We start from the raw sequence: 9,548 nt of genomic DNA, 5'->3' as shown, positions 1-9,548 counted from the left end.
GGGACTATCTGCCTGGTTCATTTTGTCTTCAGAAAGGCTTTCTACCCAGTGCTGGAATCACATACTTCTCACTGAAATGGTATTGCAGCAGTTAGATGTGGCTTCTGGGAAAGCCACACATCTCCCACTTTATTCTGGTACCCTCCCCTAGTCTGCACAAGTTATGGTTTATCCTTTTGTGTGCACCACTCACACAGACCCATTTCAGAAGCCAGAAAAGGTTTAGATATGACACCGGATTGGCTTCTGGTTTCAAAGCTTATTGGAATCTTAAGATTTTATGCTGATTCAAGTAACTTTGATTCAAACCTTTGCCCATGATGTTTTGTGAAAGTGGTTTCTAGACTCCAAGCTGTTCTGCTGTATGAGATAGAGACTGTGATGATTGCTGTGCACTACAGAGGAATCTAAAACTCATGATGTGACATTCCTCTAACCTTTTGCAAGGTGTCTTTAAATGAACTGCTCTGGAGAGAGCCAGGTGCAAAGTCCAAGCAGAAACCAGAGTACAAACCAACAGCTGGGCAATCGGGTGGATTTTGGTTCTTGTAGGTGAGATCATTCCCTAATCCTCCTTTGCAATGAGTCTGTATCTCAGACATATCTCAGACACATTTAGTGTATCAATATACCATATCACCAAAGTGTCTTGTAGGAGAAATGCTGCGTGTAGCAGTGTGAGAGAGAACAAGGAGGCCAAAACAGAATACTGGTGCATTTCCCATTCTGTCTTTGGCTGACAAAAATACCTCGGTAGGAGACTAAGTCCAAAGTATTAAGTGCTCAGCATGAGCTCTTAAAATCCCTTTCAACCAGTTAAGACATAATAATCTTGTTTCTTTGTTGGACTTATTAGATTCTGTTCCACAGTGTGTACTGATTCTTCTAGCAGAGATTCTGCATGGGGAACATAAAAAGAGAAGGTTCTACACTAATTGTAGAAAGGATGTCTTTCACTTTCATTTAATCCAGAAATGATTTGTTTTAGGTGAAAGTGTTATTTTAGGCAAATTCCTCACATGGAAACTTATTAAGAAATTCAAAATTATTCCTTCTTTTTCTAGATAGGCTGTAGCATTAGGAAGTAGGCAACTTACAGGTCAAGAAATGTAGCCTTGTCTTTCTCAGGGTTTTGTAAATCAATTGCCATATTTAATAAGTTAAATTGTTGTGTTATGTCAGAAATATACAGAAGTTTAATTCATGTTTTCAAGTAATATCTATCTATATTTGCTTTTTATTTTTAGTTTGCCAAGTAAGTAGTTAGGAACAGAGATTTTCAGGTTTTTGCATCTTTCCCCAAATGTCCTGGCCTGCCTTTTCATCTGTGTTTTTTTTTTTTTTTTAATTTATAATTCAGTTTTCACACTTGAAAAAGATACTGCTACAATCTTGTAAATAGGGGATAAAATAATAAATTTTTGAGTGGTTCATCATCCAGCCTTCAACTTTCTAAGAAGTGCAAATACTTCATCATCTTTTCAAACACTCATTAATTCAGCAGGATTACTTGTGCTGAAATTAAGTATGCATGTAGCTCTTTTCAGGGTTTAGATTGACAACTCACACCTTTTAAATCCAAGCCTTTTTAAAGATGGGTGCAAAGTTTCCCTTCTTCCAGTTGCTTGGGACTTTACCTGACTGCCATGACTTTTCAGATATCATAGAATGTCCTGGGGTGACTTTATGATGCTTGTATCCCCAATTATCTGTTCTGTTTATGCTGGATATTGAGTTCTGCACCTTCAAGACTGGTTCCAGGAGTGAAGGGGGTGAAAGAAGCAGTTTATTTTCAGGAGCTGCACTCACTGCTCTGTGTTTCTTCTCTCAGGCTGTGCTGTCTGCAGCAAGGACAGACAGCAGGACAGAGCTCTCCTTTGCTTTCTGTTAGTTTTTACCTAGCTGAGGAAGAGAAGTTCCCCAGACTGTGGGTTTTTTCCTTTTCTTGGAACTGTTCAAACCTGCTCTGGACTGAAAACACAAAGAAACACTAGGAGCTCACACTGTGGCCCACTGGGGCACAGCAAAGGAGGGACTGATAAGAGACTGAGTGACCCGAGCTACACCCCACAACAAGGACTTTCTGAATTTGCCATCTCTTCAGAACAGTGAGAGGTTTTATTGTTTAAGATTATTCATTTTTTATGCTTGTGAATGCTTTGCTTGTTGAATAAACAGGTTTTTTCCACTTTTCTCCAAGGAAGTCTTTTCCCAAACCAGTAGGGAGAGGGGCCATTTCAATCTGCTTTCTAGAGGAAACCATATATCAAAACCAAGAGCAACACCTTATTTGTAATAAACTACTTAATATCTTAGTTCCCATGAGACAGCTCTTCTCTCCCCATGATGTAAAGGATGTTAGGTGTCTCCCAGGGTTTGAAGCTGAAGCTGTCTGCATCTGCAGGTGAAGCCAGCTCCCTGTCCACCTCAATTTCCACAACTTTGCTCCTCCAGTCTCCATCCTACTGTTCATCCTCTCAAGAGGTGTGGGAATAGAGGTTGCCATTGAAGACTGAGGCAAAGAAATTTCTGATTAACTCAGCCTTCTCCTAATCCACTGTTACTGGTTTTTTTTGTTGTTTTTGTTACTGTTGTGCAGGAAGCTTCACCTTCTTTCTCCTTTCTTTTATGGTTAACATACCTATAGAAGCTCTTGTTATTCTTTGAATCCCTTGCCAGGTTCAGTTCCAGCTTCTCCTTGGTCTTCCTCACCCCTATATAAGCAAACTTCACCTCTGTACTCTTCCAGGGTACCTTTCCTTGCATCCACTGCCCGTGTATTTGCTTCTTTCCTTTTACTTTGACTCAGCCACGCTGGTCTCCCACCTGACTTTTTTGCTCATGGGAATTGCCAGTTCTTACCCTCTATGCAAACCTTCTTTAAAGATCTTCTGCTTCCACTCCCTTGTCTCTGAGGGAGGTTTCCCAGTGGATCCTGTTGACTATATGTTTGAAAAGCTGGAAGTTTGCTTTTCTGTATCACACCTTTCTGAGCCATACCCCTCAGGACTGCAAACTCCACACAGCAGGATCACCACAGCCCAGGCTGCCTCCAGCCTTATGTCCCCAGTTACCTCCCTGGTCAGATCCAGTCCTGAATTCCCTCTGGCAGAGCACTCTGTTGCCTGGCTCAAGGAGTTATCCCCCATGCATTCCAGGAGTCTCCCAAATTGCCTTCAGCTCGCTCTGCTCCTTTCCCAGCAGATCTTGGGGTGGTTGTAGTTCCCCAGCAGGACATGAGTAACTTTGATTGCCTTGTTTGAGACTTGGCCTTAACTTGTGTTTCTTTTCCCAGTAATGCTGCCTGATAAGTCCTTCTAAATATAGTTGAAGAAGCTAAAAGACCACATATAATCAGTGAACAGAGAAACATAAAATCATCTTTGCTTCCTCTGAGCAAATCTGGACCTTAAATCAGGAAGACCCCCAGCTGCTTTACATTTCTATCTTAAGAAACAGAAATGTGATACATGCTGAGAAACTCTGACTGCAGGAAGCTGTTAAAATAATGAGCAATTTATTGGAAGGGATAATAAGGGTTTAAGTCTGAGTGTCTGCAATGAGGAAAAACAAAATTAATACAATTAAAGTATATGAAATCACATTACTGTGAAATCAAAGGTGATGAGGTCAGAAATTAAGGGTTCTAAATACATTTCCTGGTTCAACTGTATTGATAAAATATAAATTTTCAGGTAATATAAAAATGTTTTGTATTAGGAAAACAAAATTTTTCTGCAGTATTTCTTCTGTTTGTGTTCATTTTATTGCACATATCTGAGATCTGTTCCTTTCACCCCTGTTCACCTTGAAATAGTCATCATATTCAAATGATCCCATTAAAGCCTGTGAGGTTCACTGAGGTGGATAATGTCTGAAGGGCTCAACCTCCAACTCATATGAGTTGGTTTTGAAAAAGGTCCATATTAGCTTAAAATATAGCCTTTTTGATTAAAAAAAAAAAAAGTTGCTTATTTTCCTACAATCAATTTATGCAAAAATTGAAATAGAAATGCTTCTACTGTACCATGCATTTGAATCCTCTTATAGGTGTCTTGTAAATCAAAATCCCTACAGAGTACATTTTTATATCTTTGTCTGTTGGGGTTATGCAAAAATTCTAGGGAGTAATTTTGTCATCCTATTATTCTCTGATAACAGCAAATGAAAATGCTGGATCAAAGTATTTTACTTTTATCTGGCTAAAAGTCAGAATAATCTATAATATAAAAGCTAAAGCATACTTTTTAGGTTTCATCAGGTCACAATGGTGGTAACTTCACTGTGTAATGTACTGTCATGTCACATCAGATCCATTGGGAAAGGATTTGGCATGGTGTCACCTGAGATCATTATGGTCAGGACTTTCTCTAGCTTAGGGAATAAAGGAAAAACAAAAAAGAAAAAGACAGTTGTAGGAAGACATCAGGGGAAAAAAACTCAGGTTTTGGTGTTATGCATTTGGAAACACAAGAGCATTTCAAATCTTGTTATGGTTAAATTAAGGTCCACCCTTCATTAAGAACTGTTACACTTTTTAGAGAAAAACACTTGATTAAACCAGGACAGATTTTGTTCTAATCATTAGAATATATTGTCCAGAGGGAAGACACCATGTGTCTCTTTCTCAACATTCTTTTAAGGAATTAAAATTGGAATTTTATTCTTGTGTCTCATGAGACATTATTTGTTCTTTCAGATAGCTCTAAATTGAGTATTCCAGTATAAGACTGTTGTGACAGTTTTGTTCTCATTTTCCCACCCTTCCCAAATCATCTTTCACCTCACAACTTTTGGATAAGATTGGAATCCAAATTACTTAAAAAAAAAAATCTCCGTGAGATAATTCTCCCTGTATTCCAGCCTGACACAGAAAGCAACAAAAACCTCACATATCTGCACTTAAATTATTATCATGCATATTTCATACAAGAATTTTGCTTGAATACTTTTGAACATGTATTGTTAAGAACATGTAGATCCACGAAAGTAATCTTGTGAGTACACATAATTAATGTAATGTAAAGTATAAATATAGTAGAAGGTTATTATAATTCTTCATATACACAGAGTGATCAAATCCAGTCCCAAATTTCCAGTTTGGAAAGGCTTTCCATATAAAGAACCATTTACTTTGTATGATCATCATAAGGATATCAGCTCTTGCTCCTCACTCCTTTGTGTTATCCTGCTGGTATAAACAATCCTAAAATCCACATGACCTATATTCCTGAAGTTTTCATGTTATAAATACATCTCAGTTAAATTTATATATCTCAGTGGTAATTTAAAATGTTGGCACTAGTTGCAGCTGATAAGAATCTGTACCTTTTTTGTTCTCCTTGGTACTCTGTGCAAGTCACCTTAAGTAAGGTGACTTACATGTTGGGTAATACAAATTCAAAAACAAAGCCTGCTTTTGTCTAGGCAGCTCATTTCAAGGTAATTGTAAACAAAATAAGTTGGCACAAGCAACCTCTCCTGTTTTTGTGGGTCATTCTTACCAAATCAAGATGAAATTGAAAATCATCTGTTCACAGGATGACAAAGAGCTGGAAGTTTCTCAGATTAGTGTGACATTGTTCTGACTTCTGTTCAGCTTTCTGGTTTCTGATGGAGAAAAGGTAAGAGCCCCACTGGGAGAGGAAACAAGGCTTGGGGATTTTTGATTTGTTTATTTTTTTCTTTTTTTTTTTAATATATATCTATTTATGCAACTACCAAAGAGATGATTTTAGAATACCAGCTAATCCCAAAGTCTTGAAGATAAAGTGACAAAAAGTAATTTTTTTGCTGCACAGGTGTTTCATGGCAAACACAGCAGGAACAAGAGCAAAGCAATAATTTGTTCAGTTCAAGAGATCTGCTAGTCTGCTGATAGTGTCACCAGAAATATTTATAGCTGAACAGGTAGCAGCAGAGATCTTCACATTCATTTTTTTCCAGCTTAGCAAAACTTATTCTCTAAGATCTGTATCATTGCAGCCCTAATTCATAAATATGTTTAATTTTTAAACATGCTTCTAAATTAATTTTTAATAAGACTGTACTACATCATGAATGAAAAATTTTCTGTGCAGCAAAATCAAAGGCAGTCTGAGTGCCACACAGATCCATGGACAGACTGATAGATGAATGCAAGATGATTACTGTGCATGGATTTGTTCTTACACAACTCAGTTGTCAACAGAGTCTAAATTACATAATTCTTGTTATATCATCTACTATTTTACATTCATCCACTATGTCTGCAATGCTGTGTAGCCCAACCATTACCAAAATATCAACTTATTAAAAAATTAATGAAATGTACATTTTTTAATCTTCAGATTTCGGGGACTGCATTTAATCATTACTGAGTCATGAAACACATTGATCCTTGGTGTGGCAGTTATATATGTAGAATAAATAAGATACAAATCACAAAGGGACAATTGAGCTCTGTGGCAACAAAAAAGTACCCTGTTAATGGCTGCTGTATGCAACTCTGGGCTTCCACACTGCTCAAAGCCTGATTTTTCAGCTTACATTTTCAGAAGCATTGAAAAAAACAAACCCAGGATAAATAGAAATATTAGAATCCTTCAGCATATAATCTGAAGGAAAGACATGGTTTAAAGCCTAGTCATTGCCAAGGCTAGTGTTATGGTGCACTGTGCTAATTATTCTTTTATTTTCCAGGAGACATCAGCTCTATTTAAGAACCTATATTTAACATATAGCTGTGGTTTTGTATTTATGCATTGTTTTATGTGCAATAAATGGTACCACACTACTATTCAATATATGTACAGGGTATGAAATTCATATAATCAAACTAGATGTGTAAAACTATGTTTGTCTCTCCAGACACTTGAAAAACTGCTTCTAGGCAGAGTTAATGGATCCTTAGCCATGTAGCTGCTGAAAAAATAAAAAAAAGGCTGGAAGTTTTTGTGTGTTCTTCCCTTCTCTCAGAGTTTGCTACTAGCCAACTCCAGATCACTGCTCTTAATTCACTCTGAGTCTGGATCAATCAGACACCTCTCTGGATTCCATGAAGGCCAAGGAAGGGGAAGTTCAGCACATAGGCCATTATAAATGCTTAAAAACTCTGATTTCATTACTGAATTCATTCTTGAACCATTTCTGGACAGAGAGATGCAAATTAAAACTGGGGAGAATTTACCTGTTTGCCTTTTTGTGTTATTTATTTATTTAGTTATTTAGTTATTTATTTACTTTATTAACAAAATAATATTAATGTTAAAATGTTACTTGTCCAAACTGTTACTGTCCAATGTTTTTGGGTGAGAAGAAAACAATAATTTTAGATTCAAGTAGAAAAGATGGATTGGCAAAAAAGCTGTAGTTTCTTGAGGAAAAAAAAAAAAAAAAAAAAAAAAGTTATTATTGTGAAGTCAGAGAATAAAGATTTCATTTTTTACATTATTTTGATCTCTTTCTAATTCATCTAATATTCCCTGACACTGTTTATATTCAGGTTTTATAGAAAGAGGAGTGATATTGCTGAACTAATGGAGCTTCTTTTTGGAAATTCACAGAACACTGTCAATTCATGCACACACACAAAAGCAAGAAAGTTGTTTCTCCTTATATAGACAAGAAAGAATGCTCCTGGATATCATATTTTGTAGGTCTTCATTCTTTTCAGTTTCAAAGAACAGAAAAGTATTAAAAATAAAACCTAACCACTGAGTTAGCAGTAGCATTTTAGTTTTAAAATCAGCTTTCTAGGCAATCTGATTTTGTTTGTTTTTCTTTCCTATCATGACTTTTACTAAGGCTGTAGGATTAGTGACTGGGATATGTTTGGAATATTTGTAGAACACTGTGACTTTAGTAAATTACTTTGTATTGTCTCACAGCAACCGATTTGAAAAAATAAATAATCAAAATTGGTTTGGCCTGTGACACTTAGCCCATGAGCTCCAAACTGGCTCCCAGACAAAGCCTACTGATGGGTGGATGCATACTGAACTGCAGAGGGAAGCCAAGTAGTTATTTTGGGGCAGTCTGTGCTTGTGCCAGGCCTGGCTGTGCTTCATTGTTTCCCCAGGTTTTTTATGATAGCCATAACCAAATAAGCATAATAAATCTGGTTCCTTTCTGATAAAAAGTGTCTTGGTCATAAAGGCATCTTCCCAGTTGGGCTGGGCTTGGCAATCTCCATGGAACAGAGGAAGGAAAACAAGAGTGCTTTGTCAGAGCCAGCCCCTTGAGGTTAGGCTGGGCAGCAGTGGGGGCTGCAGTGTTATTGCTGTCTCAGCTTGTCTCAGACACATCAAACTGGCCTGTGGTGCTTTTGTGCCATGGATGCTTCTTTACAGCTCTGTTTCCTTCCCCTCTGTTTCATGAGGTTACTCTGGGAGGGAGAGGATTAAAACATAGAGTCATCAGTAGTTCACTCCTGGTAGTGGCTAGAGACATCCTACTCCCAAAATCAGGGCTAAAAGAGAACTAGAATTTGGATAAAAATTGCAAGTCCAACCTACGGTCAGAGTAATCCTATCACTAAAAATTACAAATGTGATTTACAGGATTAGACTGCTCTCTAAACTTTGCCAGAAAGAATGGCAGCATCATTGCAGTAGAGCTCTGTTTCATAAATATCACTGATCAGCCACCAGAACTAAACACTGACTGTTCATAAGTGTGGGGAACTATAAAACAATCTCACCACACATTGAATCAGGTGAAAAATAAGCATGTATTTTATTTCTCTCTTTGTCTTCTGTTCAATTTACTACAAGTTAGGAAATCTTGAAAAATGCCTGTCAAGATTTTGAAGCTGATCAATGTTATTCTTTGCAATAAATTACAAACCTTGCCATTTCAAATTAGAAGCAATCTGATCAGAAAGTAGATTTCTCCACTGAATTCTGAAGAAACTAGTAAAAGACGCCAAAAGTCTTTCAGCCCTGGTCTCATCTTGTGCTTCTAGTTCCCAAGTAGCAAGCATCAAGTTTGAACAAGACATTAAATCAGCAGAGTCCAGCCTCAGGCACAGAACAGAGATTACTTTTGTTGTATCAAAATGTGACCTACTTGCAAGATCCTGGCCACAGTAAAAACTCTCTCAAAGTATTGCTGTCTGTGCTGCTTTTAATACAATGGATTACAAAGTATTTCTGACTCACCTTTGTTATGGACTTTTGCTGTGTTGTTTTTTTTCTATAGTTATACACAATCTGAAGACAGACATTGCAGTCATTAACCCATTCAATAAAAGCCTCATGCAGGTGTTTTCATTGGAGGAATGGAACAGCTGAGGGAAACATTTATGAAATGCTCAATAAGTATCATGCTTTTCAGTGAAACATCATTCCCATTTTTAGGAAGAGGAGACAGGAAAATCAGTGAGCCTCACCTATGTCCAGGGCAGAGGCCAGTGACAGAGGTGTCCCTCAGGGATCTGTCTTTGGACCAATGCTCTTAGACAGGTCCATCAATGACAAAGAGTGCACCCTCAATAAGTGTGCAGATGCCCTCATGTGACCCCCCCCGGAGCACTGCATCCAGATTTGGGGTCCTCAACACAAGAAAGA

The sequence above is a fragment of the Oenanthe melanoleuca genome, chromosome 4 (genome assembly GCF_029582105.1).
Source record: "Oenanthe melanoleuca isolate GR-GAL-2019-014 chromosome 4, OMel1.0, whole genome shotgun sequence".
NCBI classification, from domain to species: Eukaryota; Metazoa; Chordata; class Aves; order Passeriformes; family Muscicapidae; genus Oenanthe; species Oenanthe melanoleuca.
The sequence above is the reverse complement of the archived record's forward strand: the minus strand, read 5'-3'. Positions refer to the sequence as shown.